Source organism: Eschrichtius robustus, chromosome 5 (genome assembly GCF_028021215.1).
Source record: "Eschrichtius robustus isolate mEscRob2 chromosome 5, mEscRob2.pri, whole genome shotgun sequence".
Classification (NCBI taxonomy): domain Eukaryota; kingdom Metazoa; phylum Chordata; class Mammalia; order Artiodactyla; family Eschrichtiidae; genus Eschrichtius; species Eschrichtius robustus.
The window spans coordinates 134448000-134468626 of record NC_090828.1 but is presented as its reverse complement, the minus strand read 5'-3'; the positions used below and the strand labels follow the sequence as shown (position 1 = coordinate 134468626).

General features: G+C 35.6%; 1 pseudogene; it reads left to right on the top strand.

Annotated features, from left to right (window-relative positions):
• Window positions 1-12957: 12957 nt before the first annotated feature.
• Window positions 12958-16511, top strand: LOC137764654 (sorting nexin-19 pseudogene; annotated as a pseudogene).
• Window positions 16512-20627: the final 4116 nt, after the last annotated feature.

Sequence of the window (20627 nt, the reverse complement as noted above, 5' to 3'; positions counted from 1 at the left end):
TATTTCTAACAGTTTTTTTTTTGGTGGATTCTTTAGGGTTTTCTAGAAATAATATTATGACAACTGCATATAGCAACAGTTTTACTTCTTACTTTCCAATTTGGATGCCTTTTATTTATTTTTATTGTTTAATTGCTCTGGCTAGGATTTCTAATACTATTTTGAATAAAAGTGGTGAAAGTGGGCACCCTTCTCTTGTCCCTCATCTTAGAGGAAAAGTTTCAACTTTTTACTATTGAGTTTGGTGTTAGCTTGCCTTGTCATATATGGCCTTTATTATGTTGAGGTACTTCTCTCTATACTCATTTTGTTGAGTTTTTTTTTTTTTTTTTAATCATAAATGGATGTTAAATTGTGTAATTCTTTTTTTATCTATTGAGATGATTATATAGTTTTTATCTTTCATTTTGGTATTGTGATGTATCTCATTGATTGATTTGTGGATGTTGAGTTATCCTTGCATCCTTGGACTAAATCTCCCTTGATTATGATATATAATTCTTTTAATGTATTGTTGAATTCAGTTTGCTAATAGATTGTTTTCTTATTGTTGAGATTTATATGTTCTTTGTATATTTTTGAAAATTATCCTTTATTGGACATGTCTTTTGCAAATATTTTCTCCCTGTCTGTGGCTTGTCTTTTCACTTTCTTGACAGTATCTTCTGCAGGGTAGAAATTTTTAATTTTAATGAAACCCAGCTTATCTAGATTTCTTTCATGTATTGCACCTTTGGTGTCATATCTAAAAACTCATCACCAAAATCAAGGTCATCTAGGTTTTCTTCTCTGTTATCTTCTAGTAGTTTTTTAGTTTCACATTTTACGTTAGGTCTGTGATTCATTTTCAGTTAATTTTTTTTAAAGTGCGTAAAGTCTGTGTCTAGGTTCCTTTTTAATTTGTATTGCATGTAATATCCAGTTGTTCCAGTACCATTTCTTGAAACAAACTACAGTTTCTTCATTGTATTACCTTTTCCTCTTTGTCAGTGATAATTGACTACATTTTTATGGGTCTATATTCTGTCCCATTGAGTTGTTTTTGTTTGTTTGTTTGTTATGTTTTTGTTTTGCTCAAACCCACATTGTCTTGATACTGAGCTTTAGAGGAAGTTTTAATGTTGGGTAGAGTTAGTCCTCCAACTTTGTTATTCTTTTCAGTATTGCATTGGCTATTTTGGGCTTTTGCTCTCCATATGACATTTAGCATTAGTTTTTCAATATCCACAAGATAACTTTTGACTGAGATCATGTAGTATTTATAGACCAAGTTAGGAAGAACTGGCATCCTGACAATATCTGGTATTTCTATACATGAACATGGAACATTACTTCATTTATTTACTTCTTTAATATACTTCCTTTGAGTTTTATAGTTTTCCTCATATAAATATTGCATATAACTTGATATATTTATACCTTAACATTTCATGTCTTGGGTGCTAATGTAAATGGTGTTGCAGTGTTTTTTTTAATTTCAATTTCCACTTGTTCACGAAGATTCATTGATTTCATATATAGTGCTGAATAGAGAAGACAGTGTGCTCTCCCATAAAGATGAGCTAAAAAAAAGACATCATCACTTGGCAGAGTCAGGAGGAAGATATCTGAATGCATAACCAACATCATTGACAATAACTACCTTATGCCTTTGGGTAAGTTCTTAATATATTGAGGTCTTTAATCAAATGGATGTGCTAGTCTATAACGTCAGAACTTCTTCTCTTGTCCTGGCCTGTTATGGTTATATGGTTCTATAAATAACTATGAGGAATTGACTGCATCTTTAAAGAATCATATTAGTTTTCTCAACAATAACACTATTACCAGCAGCCACTGCACCATGATAATCTACACCAAACCTATGTGAACTAACTATTACATTTTGTTCTGTGCTTGGAAGCTACCAGAGTAGATGAGGTGATCAGAAAATATTTCCCCAGTGATGATGGCTTCATGGTCAACTTCCTAGTGAATATCTATATTCATGCACTTCTCCCACCAACCTCTATCTCTCCCCAGCCCAAAGTAACTGACTTTGATTTATACATATGGAACTTAGATCCAGGTGAATATCAAAAGATAAGTAAACTTGCCTGTTTCATTTAATAAATAGAACTGCATTATCTTGTTTAATTATATAACTTTAACAATGGCTTTGTTTTACAAACACAAAATCATACTGGTCATACAGAAGAAATAAGAAAATATAATGGATTTCTTAATAAATATGCTGTTAATTATGCTTGTCCTTGTAACAGCCTCAAAAAATGTCATGCATAATTTTTTCTCCCTTTTTGCTGTCCTTTATCAAGTACATATTTAAATTCATCATGGAGAACAGGGAGAAAATTGGTAGTTTTTTTGTGATCAAACACATTTTCTAATTAATTTTGGCATCTCAATGTCATGACAATAAATATTATTAATTTAACTTCTTATGCCCTCTTAGGAGCATCTTTATAAAGAAATGTGTCATTTGGGAAAGTACTTTTTTAGATCAAAAGGTACAACTCACCTTCAAAAGTCTTTCAATTAAGGACTGCTATTAAATCATTTATATCATTATATTTATCTTTCGTCTTTCTTCATATTTATCTTTGCTAATTCAGATGGTAAACAGTGTGTGTGTGTATATATATATATATACATGAACTTAAAGAGCATTTCTACAGCAATAATGCAACTGGTCTTTAATTTTCTTTCTTTTATTTAAGTGAAGAATTACAATTGAGAAGTAGCCCTCAGCAAACACATTCAACTTCAGTTATTCCACAATTATGATCAGAAGAGGTTTAGATAATGCCAAGTGCATGTACACTTAGCTGTAATTTGGGGGTTTCTCTAGAGATTTTCTTAGACCCTTGTCTTTACTGTTTCCTTTAAGAGGTCTTTGTGAAATCAAGTGTTAAGATCTCTTCACTATTCTCATGAAGTGCTTGGGTGCAAAAGATAAGAGAGAATATAAATTGCTTTCTAAGATGGAGCAGGAGGGAGAAGGCATATTGGAAGGACCTAAGCAGAACTGTTCTGCTGAGAATATCCATAGTTAGACAGATAAGATTTTTTTCTGGACTTCCTTTTTTTCCAGTGACAACTAGTATTAACCTCAGAAGAAATTAAGTGTTCATAAAGGACTGTGTCAGGGGGTACTGAATGTCCCTTTCTTTAAACTCTCTCTTATAATATTGAGCTTCACATGGACAGGATTTCTTTTTTCTCACTCATTTTGTATTTTTAACGTCCAGCACAGGACCTGTCATAAAGTAGATCTGAGTAAATGTTGATTAAATTTAATTGAATTGACTTCTTTAATCAGGTCCAAGAAGGATCTATGAATGTCTGATATCTTAAAGAATAAAACTCAAGGATGCCACAGGTCAAGTTTTAGGGAAATATGACTTGTCTGTATTCCTTAAGGCTCTTGGGACTACCTTATTTCTTGGGCTGACTATCCGAAAAATGTTATTTCTTGGGTAGTCAGCCAACCAAACTTGGAAAATGAGGTATCCTTACAGAGGAAAAGAATTAGGCTTTGTAGTTGAATCCAAATTCTGTCTTTTACTGGTTTTGTAACTCTGGATAAATCACTTAAGTCTCAGGACCTCATCTTCTTCATCTTTAAAACAATTGAAATGGTGATCAGTACAGAGGGTTATTATGAGTAACATACAAATAAAGTGATTTATGAAAAAATATCCTGTTAGTGAGAAGGCATTTAAATATTCCTTCCCCCCAAATATTCTCCTGGTATTTATGGCCATGTATAATTTCTTCATACTGAGTAATTTGGTTCTAGCTAAGAGAGTATGCATAGAAGGATCCCTTTGTGATTAGGTTACAAAAAAAAATGTTGTCTACTAACTGACGCTCATTCTATTGCTTGCTTTGATAAAGTAGACTGTCATGTTGGAGAGATCCACATTAGAAGGAAGTAAAGTGGCTTTCAGTCAACAACCAGAGAGCAACTGAGATCTCCAATCCAATTGCAAGAAACTGAATCTTGCGAACAACCACGTATATGGCTTAGAAGCAGATCCTTCCCCATTTGAGCTTGGTGCTGAGATCATGGAGCTGTCTGATACCATGACTACAGCCTGTCAGAGACCTTGAAGTCAGTCGAGGATCCAGCTAAGCCACACCCAGGTAAGTGATCCCAGGAACAACTGTGAGATAATAAACGTGCGCTGTTTTAAGCCACTAAGTTTTGGGATATTTTAAGCAGTGAGAGGTAATTCATAAAAATCACTAAAAAATCGACAAATCCATTGTTACAGGTGCTCAGGACAAAAAGCTTAGTCTTTCTGTACTCCTTTCTTTCTATCATACCCCACATCTGATTTCTCAGTAATCCTTTTGACTCCTCCTTCAAAATATTCCCAGAACCTACCACTTCTCTGCTACTCTCCTGAAACAAGTCACCATAATATCTCTATTGGATTATTACCGTAGTCTCCTAAAATCACCCACTCACTTGATTACCACTGGGCTTCCTGCTTCTGTCACTTCCCCTATGTGATCTATTCCCTCCATAATAGAGACTCTATTTTAAAACACATGTAAAACTATGCTACTTCTCTGGATGAAATCTACTAACAGTTTCCCCCAAATACTCATAAAAACCAAAGTCCTTCTGATGGCCTCTGTGTCTCTAATCTGGGCCCTGAAACATCTGTGCCTTCATGTCTGGCCCACTCTGCCTATATCCAGCATCACTTCTTTCAAGGTTTCACTAGGAAAAGCTGGCTTCTACTGGGTGTGCTTTGCCTCAGGGCATTTGAGTTTGCTGTTTCACTGAATATAATGACCTTCCCCCAGGTAATATGGCTCAGGCTCATTCGTTCACCTCTTTCAGGTCTTTGCTACGCTTCACTTTCTCAGCATGACTGGTCCAAATTACTCTATTTAAAATCCCACACATCATCATTCTCTCCCCCAACTTCCCTGGTGTATTTTTCTCAGGGTAAAGCCATCAGCACTCTCTGACATATTAAATATTTCACTTATTTTTCCTCCCTTACAACATAAATGCCATGAGGGCAGCCATTTTCTTTTTTTTTAATTATTATTTTCTGTACCTTCAGTGCCTATATAGTATACATTTAATAAATGATTGATTGGCTGAAGAAATGAGAAATAGTAGGAGAATAAAGCAGTGAGTTACAAACAAGACAGTGAAGTGTCTTCTTGAACTTTCTAGAAGTGAGGTCAGAGACTTATAAGTGGAGTTGTCTCTCAAGATCTTTATGCTGCTAAACATGCAGGTATGAAGCCCAGGAAAAGAGAGTAGTGTTTCTTCCTTTTTATTTTAAAAGAGAGCAATAAATGATATAACACCTATAAAGTACTTGGAATAATGTCTGGCATAGAGAGATTGCACAAATAATGTTAGCTGCTATCATTACATTATCAACCTTATTATGTCTTCTTCATCTCTCTGTACCTTTTGGCCTTGATAAGAAACAAGACCTAGATGAATCTAGAAGTGAGAGAGAAAGGAGAAGGTTGGGTAACATGTCAGGGTCTCAATTCTTGTATTATTGCTCTTTGTGAAGAAATTTGGTAGAACAGTTGTTTTGCATGGAAAAATTAAAGTTTTAACATCTAATTCATAAGTAAAGCTCAACTAAGAGCGTTTGCTTATAAGGGCAATTTGGTGGCTTGTGAAAGTCAGTGATTATTAATAACATACCCCCATCACAAACAACAGCAACAACATTGGATCCAAAAAACAAAAGAAAAAGGAAACCAAACCAAACATACACAAACATGAAAACATTGTAAAAAATAAAAGTAGGAAATTTGAACTCAAGAGTGGGGTGGGGTAAGTCATAAGAAAAATGAATTGTAGATTTTCTTTAAAAATCAGAACCATGTTTTTTATATTTTGGATGAAAACAATCATTTCTCAATTCTAAGTTAACAAACATTTATAAACATGGTTGGAAAATACTAAAAAGTGAGTATGAAGAAGGAAAAATCTTTTAACAATCTTTCTGTTGCTATTACCAATTTAGATATGTTCTCTTTGTACACTTAACTAATCATTTTGCATAAACAACTGATACTCCTTACTTTCATTTCATATTGGCATTTTTTTTCATTGCATGGTGTTGTCCTTATCTAAAGCTTTTCCAATGGTTTATAACAAACCTTTGAGTGGGTATGCCATCATTTTGATTTGTTGCTACCTTTTTATAAGATATTTAAGTTTTTCCCCAAGATTTCAATGTGGACATTATAAAAATAATATTGTCTACTAAATATTTGGCAGAGTGAAATAGAACTGTGTAGGAAAGAGAAATTCAAAGTTTAATAAGATTATCCTTTAAAAGTCAATTATGGGATTTTTGTGAGATGCAGACACTGAACAGTTCTACATTGATTTTCATTGGTGAAGGGTGGACCTGTTCACCTCCAGGCCCCTCAGGAGTAACCATAGACTCTTTACAGAGTATAGTATACCATAACCATTTCATCTTCATTCTCCTACCAGCCAAAACTTTGACAGACAACATGAAGTCACTCTTCAGCATGGGACATTGATAAGCAGACCTATGACACATTTACAATTAAGGTGCAGTGATAGAACATGTTCATTCATAAAATAGACATTGATGTGTGTTAAGTGTTTTATTTTGGCAGGTGAAAGTTTTTGATTCATAAGTGTGGAAGTGTAGGGCTTTATATTGTTTCAGCCAAGGCTCTGTAAGTTGTGTATCCATTCTTTAAGCCAGATCTAAAGACTTCTCTGTAAAATTGACAAAGACCACCCTAGAATGAAGAGATTTCCTCATCCTTTGATTTCAATAATGTGATTGCCTCTTTTTGTTTATTTACTATATAAATCAATATTTTACTACTGACTTTACAAAATTAACACATTACCCTAAGGTTGGTTGTGAATTTTTCCCCTTTCTTTTTAATAATGGATAAGGAAAAATATCCAGGATAAAATTACATTCAGAAACACCGTACATGTCTCTTGGACACAACATAGGGCTGGTCACTGTGGAAGAGTGAACAAAAGAGGCAAACATGAGCCAGAGAGGAGCTAGTTAATATCAGGCGTGTGCATATGCTACAGATAATATCTAGTCCTGAAAAAATACTTCTTTTTTTGAGACTATTTCGGGAATGGATCCTCAAGTTACAATTACTTTGCAGCTCAGCCCTTAACTCTTCTGCCAATCTTTCTCTAATGACAGGAATCTCTTCAGGGTAATAAGACTTGCATGGGAGGAAGAAGAAGACCATCAGCTGAGCAAGTTCAGTGCTCTATACCAAGCAGTAGGATTTTCAAACACATCATTAGAAAGGAATTCTTAACAACCACCTGATGAAATTAGGCTAAGTCTGTTTTAAAGGTGCAGTTGAAGAGATGGAAACTCAAAGATGTTTAAATAATCTTGGTCAAGGCAGGTTAAAGGAGTTATATAATCAAGGTCTTGGTTACTAGTTGGAAAGCACCAAGGGAAACACAGGTATGTAATTGTGCAAAACTGTCAAAACAAGGTAATTTTGTGCCTACCAACTAAATACCAGCAGTTACTCATCATTTCTGATGCTATCATGGTGGCTTAGGTATGAATCATGAAAATCACCATCCAAACTATTTACCGATGGAGGGCAGGGAAAACATCTCCACCAACTGCTGGGACCTATGAGTAATCCTAAAGTAACTAAGATTGTTATTTTTTCCTTTTTTTATTAAAATATGGTTGATGCACATTATGTTGCTTTCAGGTATACTGATTTGATATTTGCATACATTATAAAATTTTCACCATGATAAGTTAAGTAATCTACTGACCCCATATATAAAATTATTATAGTATTATTAATCATATTTCTTATGCTGCATATGACCTCAGTGTGGTTATTTATTTTATAACTGGAGGTTTGTGCCTCTTAATCCCCTTCACCTATTTCTCCCCCCACCCACCTCTAGCTACCACTCGTTTACTTTCTGTATTTATGGGCCTGTTTTTATTTTGTTTTTTAGATTAAATGTATAAGTGAGATCATACTGCATTTTTCTTTCTCTGACTTATTTCATTTATCATATACCCTCTAGATCCATCAATGTTGTCAAAAAGGACAAGATTTCATATTTTATGGCTGAGTAATAGTCCACTGTGTATATTTATATATGCACATCTTCTTTACCTGTTCATCTACCTATGGACACTTAGGTTGCTTCCTTATCTTGGCAACTGTAAATAATGCTGCAATGAACATTGTTGTGCATATATCTCTTTGAAATAGTGTTTTTATTTTCTTTAAGTAAATACCAAGAAATAAAATTGCCAGATCATGTGGTAGTTCTATTTTTAATTTTTTGAGGAACCTCCATACTGTTTTCCATAGTTGTCTGTACAAATTTAGATTCCTATTAAAAGTGCAACAGGGTTCTCTTTTCTTCACATCCTCTCCAACAGTCATTATTTCTTGTCTTTTTGACAATAGACATTCTGACAGGTGTAAGGTGGTTTCTCATTGTGGTTTTGATTTGCATTTCCCTGATGATTACTGATGCTGAGAATATTTTCATGTGTCTGTTGGCCACCTGTGTGTCTTTTTCGGAAAAATGTCTATTAAGATCCTCTGCCCATTTTTTAATAGGGTTGTTTGCTTTTTTGATATTGCATCGTATGAATTCTTTGCATGTTTTTGATATTAACCCCTTATTGGATATGTTGTTTGAAATTTTTTCTCCCATTCAGTAGACTACTTTATTATTTTATCGATACTTTCCCTCACTGTGCAAAAGCTTTTTAGTCTGATGTTTGACTAAACAAAGTCTCTTTGTTTCTTTCTGCTTTTGTTTCACTTCCCTGAAGAAACAGATCCAAAAAAAATATTGCTAAGACCAATGTCAAAGAGTGTGCTGCCTATGTTTCTTCTAGGAGTTTTATTGTTTCATGTCTTACATTTAAGTCTTTAATCGATTTTGATCTATTTTCATATATGGTGTGAAAAAGTAGTCCAGTTTCATTCTTTTGCATGTAGCTGTCCAGTTTTCCCAACACCATTTGTTGAAGAGGTTGTCTGTTCCCCATTGTATGTTCTTGCCTCCTTTATTACAATAGATTAATGGACCATATAAGCATGGGTTTACTTCTTGGCTCCCTATTCTGTTCCATTGATCTATGTGTCTGTTTTTGGATAAGTACCATACTGTTTTAATTACTGTAGCTTTGTAGTATAGTTTGAACTCAGGGAGAATGATACCTCCAGCTTTGTACTTCTTTCTCCAGATTTCTTGGGTCATTCAGGATCTTTTGGGTTTCCATACAAATTTTAGAATTACTTTTTCCAGTTCTGTGAAAATGCCTTTTGCATTACCATAGGGATTGTTTTAAATCTGTAGATTGCCTTCAGTAGTATGGTCATTTTCACAACATTAATTCTTCCAATCCATGAGACATTATATGTTTTCATGTGTATCCCTAAGCTTCAATTTTTTTAGTCAATGTATTAGAGCTTTCAAAATACAAGTCTTTTATCTCTTCAGTTAGATTTATTCCTAGGTATTTCATTATTTTTGATGCAACTGTAAATGGTTTTCTTAATTTCTCTTTCTGATATTTCATTGTCAATGTAGAGAAATACAACAGACTTCTATGTATTAACTTTGTATCCTACAGCTTTACTTAATTCATTGATCAGTTCTAAATAGTGTTTTGGTGGTATATTTAGGATTTTCTATATATAGTATCATGTCATCTGCAAACACTGACAATTTTAATTCTTCCTTTCCAAATTGGATTCCTTTTATTTATTTATTCATCTGATTGTTGTGGCTTGTGTGTTGAGGGGAAGGGGACCAGAGTAAGCATACTTGCCTTATCATAGTCTAAGGGGAAATGCTTTCAACTTTTTGCCATTGAGTATGATGTTAGCTGTGAGTTTGTTATATATGGCCTTTATTACATTGAAATATGTTCCCTTTATACTCTCTTTGTTGAGAGTTTTTATTATAAATGGATGTTGAACTTTGTCAAAAGCTTTTTTCTGCATCTATCGAGATGAACGTATGATTTTTATTCTTCTATTTGTTTATGTGGTATACCACACTGATTGATTTGCAGACATTGAACCATCTTTGCATATCTGGGATAGATCTTACTTGAGCATGGTATATGATCCTTAGAAAGCATTGCTGAATTTGGTTTACTAATATTTTGTTGAGAGTCTTTGCATCTATGTTCATTAGTAATATCAGCTTGTAATTTTCTTTTTCCTTGATGTCTTTGTCTAGTTTTGGTATCAGGGTGATGTTGGCCTCAAAGAATAAGTTCAAAAGTATTCTTTTCTCTTCAATTTTTAGGAATAGTTGGAGAAAGATAGATGTTAACTATTCTTCAAATATTTGGAAGAATTCACCTGTGAAACTATCTTGTCCTGGACTTTTGTTTCTTGGGAATTTTTCTTAATACTGGTTCAATTTCATTACTGGTAATTGGTCTGTTCATATTTTCTATTTTTTCCTGATTCTGTCTTGGAAATTATACTTTTCTAGGAATTTATCAATTTATTCTAGGTTGTTCATTATATATATATATTCAGTTCATCTAATATGTCATTTAAGGCCAATATTTCCTTATTGATTTTTTCTGTCTGGATGATCTCTCCACGGATGTAAATGGCATGTTAGAATCCCCTACTATTGTGTTACTGTCAATTTCTTTTTAAATGTTTATTAATATTTCCTTTACATATTTAGTTGCTCCTATGTTGAGTGCATATATATTTACAATTGTTATAAATTTTTCTTACATTGATCTCTTAATCATCATGTAATGTCCTTCTTTGTCTCTTGTTACAGTCTTTGTTTTTATGTTTAGTTTCTGATATACTTATTGCTACTCCAGCTTTTTTTTGTTTCCATTTGGATGGAATACCTTTTTCCATCCCCTCGCTTTCAGTCTGTAGGTGTCTTTATATCTGAAGTGAGTCTCTTGTGGGTAGCATATATAAGGGACTTTTTTTGTTTTTTGTTTTGTTTTGTTTTGTTTTATTCATTCAGGCACTCTGTGTCTTTTGAATGGAGCATTTAGTCCATTTACATTTAAATAAATTATTGATAGATATGTATTTATTGCCATTTTATCAATGGTATTCTGATTGTTTTTGTAGTTCTTTTTCCTTTTTTTCTTCTTTCTCTCTCTTCCCATGTGATTTGATGACTATCTTTAGTGTGATGTTTGTATTCCATTCTCTTTTTTGGTGTGCATATTTATTATAGTTTTTTGACTTGTGGTTACCATGCTGGTTATATATAGCAACCTATATGAAAATGTGATTATTTTTAGTTGATGTGTTCTTATGTTTGAAAGCATTCTAACAGCCCTGCTATTTTAACCCTCTTACTCCACATTTCATGTTTTTGACATGATATTTTATATTTTTTTGTGTTTGTCCCTAAGTACTTATTGCAGACGTAGATGATTTTGTCCTTTTTATCTTTTAAGCTTCTGAATAGCTTTATAAGTGGTTGGTCTAACTTTATTCATACTTGCCTTTACCAATGAGAGTTTTCTTTCTTAATTTTCATATTTCTAACTGTGACCTTTTCTTTTCTGCTTAGAGTTGAATTCTTAGCTTTAGCTTGTCTATAAAACTCTTTATCTCTCCTTCAGTTCTGAATGACAACCTTGCTGGGTAAAGTATACTTTGTTGAATGTTTGTTTTTTTCTTTCATCACTTTGAATATATCTTGCCACTCTGACATGCAATATTTCTGCAGAAAAGTCAGTTTATATTCTTATGGAAGTTTTGTGTATGTGTGTGTGTGTGTGTGTTTTAACATACCAGTTGTTTTTCTTTTGTTACACTTATGATTCTCTTTGGATCTTTAATTTTTGCCACTTTAATTATGATGTGATTGGTGTAGATCTCTTTGGTTTAATCTTGTTTGGAACTCTCTGTGCTTCCTGGACCTGGATGTCAGTTTCCTTCCCCAGATTAGGGAAGTTTTCAGCTGTTGTTTCTTCAGATAACTTCTGTTCCCCTTTCTCTCTCTCTTCTCCTTCTGGAACCACTATAATGCAAATGTTAGTATACTAGATGTTGTCCTATAGGTCTCTTAATATATCCTTATCTTTAATTTTCTTTCTTATGTTCAGCTTGGTGATTCCCATTTCTCTGTATCATCTAATCTACTTTTGATTCCTACTAGTGTATTTTTTTATTTCAGTTATCGTATTTTTTAGCTCTATTTTATTCTTCTTTATAGTTTCTAATTCTGTTGAAATTCTTACAATGTTCATCCATTCTTCTCCCAAGTTTGGTGAAAGTCTTTATAATCATACCTTGAACTCTTTATTGTGTAGATTGCTTATCTCCACTTCATCTAGTTCTTTTTCTAAGGTTATGTTTGGTTTTTGTTTGGAATATATTCCTCTTCCTCCTCATTTTGCCCAATTCTCTGTGTTTATTTCTATGTGTTATGTAGGTCAGTTACATTTCCCAATCCTGGAGAAGTGGCCTTATGTAGGAGATGTTCTATGTAGCCTAGCAGTATGGTCCTCTCCAATCACCAGAGTTATGTGCTCTAGGGGTGCCCACTCTGTGTGCCTTCTCTTCTGGTGGGGCTGACCACTGTGGGCACATTGGTAGGTGGGGCTAGCTCCTGGCCAAGTTATCTGTGCCTCATGTGGTGGCTTCAGGCCAGCTGGATCACAATGTTGGCTTCCTGCATGGCTGTCTGTGTGCTCCTCAAGGTGGGGAGTCTTGGGGCTGGTGTTGTCCTGCTCGAGGGTGGGGCTGATTATCAGTACGGCTATGTTGTACAACCCAGGGAACATTGGGGCTGGTCTTGGTCCACTGAAGGGAGGGACCAGACCCTTCCTCCACTGTCTGCATGGCCACGGGATATTTGGGGTTGGTGCCAAACTCTTGGTGGGCAGGGCTGGTTCCCTGGTGCTAATGGGCTAGAGGGAGAATTACATAATGGCACTTGCCAGCATCAGTGTTACTGCAGTAGAACAAGTTCCCAAACGTGGCAGCCACCAGTATCTATGTCCCTGGGGGAGGCCCAGTTGTCTCCTTCCTCTTCAGGAGACTCTCCAAGATCCACAGGTGGGCCTGACCTAGGCTCCTTTCACTACTGCCTCTGTGCTGTGACTCAGAGCATGTGAGATTTTTGCAGGTACCCTTTAAGCATGAAGTCTCTGTTTCCTATAGCCCTCCAGCTCTCCTGAACAGAAGCTCCACTGGTTCAACGCCAGACATCCTGGGGGCTCATCTTCCCAGTGTAGGACCCATGAGCTGGAGAGCTTCATGTTGGGCTCAGTTTCTTCACTCCTTGGGGAGAACCTCTATGATTGTGATATTCTTCCTGTTTGGGGTTTGCTGACTCAAGAGTGTAGGTCCTGACAATACCATATCTCTGCCCCTCTTACCCATCTCCTTGTGGTTTCTTCTTTAGTTGTGGAAATTCTTTTCGTCTAGTCTTCAGGTTATTCTCAAAGGTAGTTGCTCTGTTAGTAGTTGTAAGTTTGAGATGTCTTTGGGAGGATTTGAGTTCAGGGCCTTTCTATGCTACCATCTTGGCTATCTCCTAAAAATTCTTGATAAGTAGCTGGAATAACCCTATGCTTACAAAAATGTTATTAATTTAATAATTTAAAATAATTACTTATTTTTAGATGTCAGAAAAACATGTATCCAGGAATTGGTTCTGCCATTGGCTTGCCAAGTCATTTTATGCTTGTCAATTTATAACTTAGGGCCTCAGTTTCCTCAGTTATAAAAGTTAGGCATTGGTACAGATTGAAATTCCTCCAACCAGCCAAATACTTATATTTCTACAATGGACAGAGGACAGCATATGACTTTATATTTTCTATAAAGGATGTTTCTGCATAATGTAATAAGGTAGGGGGTAGAGGCTAGATGTGGCATCCAGACCCCTAATATGCACAAGGCAGTGTGCTGTGTGCATAAAAGTTGATCTCTACAAAACTCTACAAAGTCAGTATTGTTGTGTACATTTAAGGGAGGAGAAATAGCTAGAGAACATGGTTGGCTCAAAATTTTAACAACTATGTTACAAAGCAGAAGAAAATTACTGAAATAATAGAGGTAGCAGGGGGTTTTCTTAGATGACAGAAGAATGAATAATCAACTCTTTTTCAGAAGTCTTTTTTTAATGTTATTGAATCCAGGAAAGTCTAGGCTGCAAATATCAGAACTTTTCAAAGTCCCTTCCTTGGAAATAAAATAGCTAAGAATGTATCATTTTGATAGAGATTAGAAAAATTATTCTCATTCTAAATATCTTTGCTCATTCAGCTCCAAACTTGGAATGTTTCCTTGGAACTAGAAACATCACTATGCAGTCATGGCTCTTTCTACCTAGTAAAACTTATTTGAATTACTCTTACTAATAGTCAATTAAAAATTGAATGCTGGGCTTCCCTGGTGGCACAGTGGTTAAGAATCCACCTGCCAATGCAGGGGACACAGTGTTCAAGCCCTGCTGCGGAGCAACTAAGTCCGTGCACCACAACTACTGAGCCTGAGCTCTAGATCCCACGAGCCACAGCTACTGAGCCCGTGTGCCACAACTTCTGAAGCCCACGCACCTAGAGCCCATGATCCACAACAAGAGAAGCCACCGCAATGAGAAGTCTGCTTACTGCAAGGAAGAGTAGCCCCTGCTCGCCGCAACTGGAGAAAGCCCGCACGCAGCAAAAAAGACCCAACGCAGCCAAAAATAAATTAATTAATTTAAAAAAAAATTGAATGCTTGTCCTCAAGCTTTCCAACATGTCTGTTTTTTGGCCCTAGTGTCTTTGTGTCTAAACTAATGATGTCTTCACTTTCACGTTGACTACATCATGGTCATATTCCACTTTTCTTTTTTCCAGGTAGGAAATACCTGTTTCCTGGTACCAATCCTCTTACTGCTTTGGAAGGAATCTCTGCTCATTTATGGCTTCATGTTTATTAAACTCGATACCATTTTCACACATATAGAGATTTACCTGCTATTCTGAAAAAGAAAATTAAGCGATATGATCAGCAAAATATTAAAGACGTTACTTGAAGCTGGAGAATGTCACTGTCTAATAATTTTCATCAAGTACATTATTATAAAATATAGTCAATTCTATAGTCTAATAGTGAGCTTAAAATATCCTCAGATGTGAAGTGAAATTTAAACAGTCATTAGAAGTTTAAAACTATTTGAGAAAAAAATAACACCCCCCATTTGATTGCATGAAGTAGACAGAGTGTTTTGAGAGACATTTATTTTGATAAATAAAATAAGAATTATTTATGGTAGATATTTCCAGAATATCTGTTTTTGAAGTGGTTTGGGGGAACAAAAGTAAAATGTGCTTAGAAAGAATTTTAGAAAGAAGACTACCTCTCAGAATGAAACCACAAAATTATTGCTTGATTTTGGAGTTTGGAATGGGAAGGTATGTGGGGAGACATAGAGTGGAGGGATAAGCAGTGACAATGGCAGGAAAAGCCTTAAAGGTTTGACAAGGGACTGGAAAGCACTGGAGAATCATAAAGTTATTTGCATGTTGATGTAACACTGGAGAGTCAATTAATTAATTCATTCATTCATTCATTCAAGTTTATATTATTTAGCTGCTCCTCTTTACTGGGAACTTCTTCTCCATTATGTATAGTACTGGTGGAAACTACTGCCCATATCATGCAATAGTAGCAGACCCCCTTTGGCTTGATCAAACAGGCTTACCATAATGGGGCTTTGACTCTCAATATAAAGACATAAAGATAATGGGGTGTTTGTGATTCACGGCCACTGTGTCACTCTCAAATATTAGTGTCAGCTAGGTAATAAAATAGTAATGATGATATACTGGCTAGATATACTGACATACTGACTACTAGAAATGCAGCCAGCAGAAGCCCCAGAAAAAGATTCTAAACAAATTCTCAAAGGATGAGTGGATGGTTACTGGTCAGATGCACCCATGCCAGAATAAGACCTCAGTGATGGTGATCCAAGAACAGAGACATAGTGAGCTGACACAGGCCTGGATCTGTTCCTCTTGGGGCTAATGTAACAGAGGAGATGGCTATGTATGGAAAACATGCAGAAGGCTGTTTATCTCATCATTGGTACCCTAATTCAGAGGTGGCTAGAGACACAAGTAGCTAATCTAACATGTCCACAGCACAAGGTACAGTACCTCTGGCTTCTTCAGGAATCCATCTGGCCTGGGGGAGTTTTGCCTAACTGTCCATGCCCTGTAAGGATCTAGGAGCAGAACGCAGCTGTGGATGGGAGTCCTGGCAAATATTTTCCTAGAAATTCTTGGGGTGAACAAATGCAGGCTGAGCCGTAGTCTAGTCTTGGAGTTGCTACAGAAACCCTTAATCAACAGGCATTTGATTACTGCCTTTGGATCATCATCTTGGAATTCTTGGATCTCCGTGCCTTTACTGAAGATTCTACCATAACCACCTCTGCCTCAGATACCCCAGGCAACTCCAAGAGAATTGGTATCTCTGCTTAGCCATAAGTTACTTATCCACTGAGGAAGAAGAGTTATTCCACCACTGAGAGACCAGTCAAGAAGCCTGTTTCCTCTGGAACTGAGCTATAGGTCAGAAGACCTGGTTTCACAATGGTACATCTCCTTCCCTGCCAGTTCCACTCTACTTGCGGCAAGTGACTGGAGTATATATGTACCTATTATGTGCATATCCATCTCCATACCTTTTTTAAACAAGTGTATATGACACTGCCTGCTTCTTGTCCTACACAGTAGCTTTGAGTTCCACCCATTTTTCTATCTTTCGTTAGTCTCCCCCATTTATTCTGTAATGTATGTAATACTTATATTCAATTATTTGCTGTTTAAGCTAACCAGATTCATGCAATTAAGAATCCTGTGTGATTGAAGGTTTTGAGCAGGGGTCTGACCAGATTTGTATTTAAGAAGTTTTGCACTTAGGGCTGAACTTGGATTAAGTCAGGTCTATGACACTAGCGCATACGCAGTGGCATTTGGGAAGGGTGGGAGGATTAATTTTTGTGTGATTGTATAATGACTCTTCCTCAAATAGATTTTATTAGATTTTTAAACCAGGAAATGTTCTTTACAGTCTCTCACCACCCGAATCTGGTCAAAGGTGAAGCACTTAGTATAATATGTTGCACATTTAGACAACCACTTAAAGATTTTTTCGACATGCTTGTTGATTCACTGGATTAGTAAAGATCTCACACATTATTGGTACATAATTTGTGAAACCATGGCCAGAAATGTATGATATAATAGTAAGGGTCCCTGTATAATTTTAGGGACTTAGGTTTAAGTTTTCATTTAAAACAGATCTGTGGTGTGTGTGTGTGTGTGTAAATAGTCACTGATATTATGTTGTGGAAATGGAAGCATATGAAAGGAAAAGAGTTTCCAAGAACTTAAAAATAGTGACAAGTAAATCATTCAGTTCCTAAGAAGCAATATATGATTATGAAGTCTTGAAATTTTATTACCAAGAATATCCTTATATAATGCTCTTCATGGCTACGGTGGGAAATTTTTGTACACTAAAGAAAATGCATTTTTTATGCTTTCAGTATAAATGCTGAGTGAATGTGGTATTGCTATAAAGCAGAGTTGTGGTTGCCTTTTTTTTTCTGTAACACACAAGGGATGATGAACAAAAGTGAGACCATCTTCCATGGGCATATTCAGGTTTATGGACTACATCTCATAACTGGCTATAACACTTTCTCAAAGAAACCACATCCAAGTAAACATTCCTAAGAATGATATTATTATGGGAAAGTATGTTTTTGTATTTCTTTATTTATTTAGCTTTTATGGCAATGATATCTTCATCTGACATTTAAACGAAACAGAGTTTTTTTATAATAAAAAATGGTGGTCCCATGCTCATACTCCGTGTTCCCAATCTCTCTGTCCAAAGTCAACTGCTTTCAGATATCTGTTATTGATTTATTCCTTTTTACTTCCTCTGCTATAATTTCAACAGTAATTTGCTAGGGTTATGTGATAAAGTCCTACATCTTGATCATAATTCTCTCACTTTTTAAGTGAATTATCAAAAATATCAGTATGTTAACTGTTCTTAGCAATTAAATGTTTATGATTCATCTGAAACCTGATAATACACTAGCATGTTCTGAATCCAAATTGGAGAAATGAAAACCTACAAACTCTACTCTGTGTTCCTTAGATTCTCTACATTTTGGTGTAGCCCACATTCTTGGAATAAGTTCCCTATCTCTATCTATCATCTATCTATCTATCTATCTATCTATCTATCTATCTATCTATCTATCATCATCTATCATCTATCTCTATCTTTCTACCTATCTCAGACATTCCCAATGAACCTGTATGCTCCATGTACAATGTCTTACTTCCTTTTCTCCACTTATAATTTTCTCCTCATATGGGTATCCTCACTGTTATTTCACTAAGCAACCAGTCTACTCTAGGCCCAAAGCAGGTCCGTCTCTTCCGTGGAACTTCATCTGGCTATGCAAATGTACTATAAACTTTCCTTTCTCTACATTCTTTTAATAATAGCATGAATATAACCACATATTTATTAACAAAATTACTCTTAGGCACTCAATATTTAACAGTGTCTCTCTTATCCTTAATTCTTCACAACAATCTGTGAGCTCAACATGAGTGATTCAATGCATAGACAAGGAAACTGAGGCATGGAGAGACTTAAAAATCTTTCTCTGAGTCACATAACTCTGTGAATCCAGCACTGAGATTAGAGTACAGCTTAACCTGAACTCAAAGTCTACAGTGGATACATTCAATATCCCTTTGCTGATGCTAATTTTTCTCAGGTCAGTGTTGCCTTTTTTTACTCCACTAAGTGTACTGAAAAATTCATACTCTGACTTCTGATAGTTTGTTTCTCAACTTCTCGTGTGTATCTTCCAACCACTGCCTTGAGGATACTGCATTCAATCAAATGATTAATACATAGTAGGGAGCAAAAACACATGTCTGTTGAATAAATATTTATGCACACCGTGGAGGTCATGCTCTGAATGGTTGACATGCAAGATTAAAGCTATGTTGATTCCAGACTAAGATGACTGGGGAAAGTTCAAAATTTTAATAGACATCACATTAGAAAAAAAAGTCAAATAAGGCTGCTTTTTCTTCTTTTTGGTTGTTGTGTAGTTCTTGAATTTACCCGGCAATATATTGAAGATAGTCAATAATGCCAGTGGGAGTATAATGTAGCACCTAGAATCTTCTGGAGCTTGTTCTGAGGATTTTATATAAAGCTTTTTTTTTTTTTTGTGACCATCAATTTCTGAAGACTTCTTTATTTAGCTTGGTAGGGTTTGAGATATTATAATTTTTAAAAAGGAAACTATATATATATATATATATATATATATATATTCCAGAGGATCTATAAATATTATCCATTTGAACTTTAAGAATATTTTGCATCAGTTTAGGGTCTAAAAGTAGAAGAAAGAAAGCTCTTTTATAACATAAACACACAGGAGCCAAAGTCCCTTTCACCAGAGAAAGCTTTGTGGTCAGTGGAATGTATACAATTATAAACTCAGTTGTTAAATCAAAACACATCCCAATCACCTTAGCATGTTGCTTTTAATGGGCAATACATTCCCCAAGAAGGCAAATTCTCTGCTAACAATACTGAACCAAATCATCAAAATTCAAAGATGGGTCTATAAAATGTGAAATTCCATCAGCCAAGTGCACAGTGGGCTGCAATGTGTAGATTAATGGGAAGCCTGTCAAGTATTTTAATGTATGCCTCAATCGTTGAAACACATGTGATGATTAGTAAAGTATTTGGCCTGAGCAGTAAAAGATATAAAATAAAGTCATGACACCTTCCAAATTAATAAAGCATTTGGTTAGATTATATTGATAAATCACTAGCACAGATGAAAAAGTCTGATAACTGGATATATTTTCCCCCCAGGCATGCTGAGAACTCACACCAGCCTCTTCCTATGGCCTCTTTCTAAATGAGGGTCTCTGTGAAAGCACCAAAGCTAAGTTTCTGAAGAATCTCAGAATATGAACACTCACTGGTTCATATTCACACTCACATCTATAACTGGCATCTCTCATATTTCTTTTTTTTTAACAGCTTTATTGGAGTATAATTGCTTTACAATGTTGTGTTAGTTTCTGCTGTATGACAGTGAATCTGCTATATGTATACATATATCCCTATATCCCCTCCCTCTTGCATCTCCCTCCCACCCTCCCTATCTCACCCCTCTAGGTGATCACAAAGCACCAAGCTGATCTCCCTGTGCTATGTGGCTGCTTCCCACTAGCTATCTATTTTACATTTGGTAGTGTATACATGTCCATGCTACTCTCTCACTTCGTCCCAGTTTACCCTTCCCCCCACCATGTCCTCAAGTCCATTCTCTACGTCTGCGTCTTTATTCCTGTCCTGCCCCTAGGTTCTCATATTTCTTTTGAGTTCTAAAAATTAGATTTCTTTTTCCTAAGCCTGTTTCAGAACTACTTTCACCTCAAAAGCAATTTTCAGTATTTTCTTCGAAGCATGTCGCTGGAGACACCGAGGCTGAAAAATACACACCAGAAGAGAAAGGATGGACTAAATAC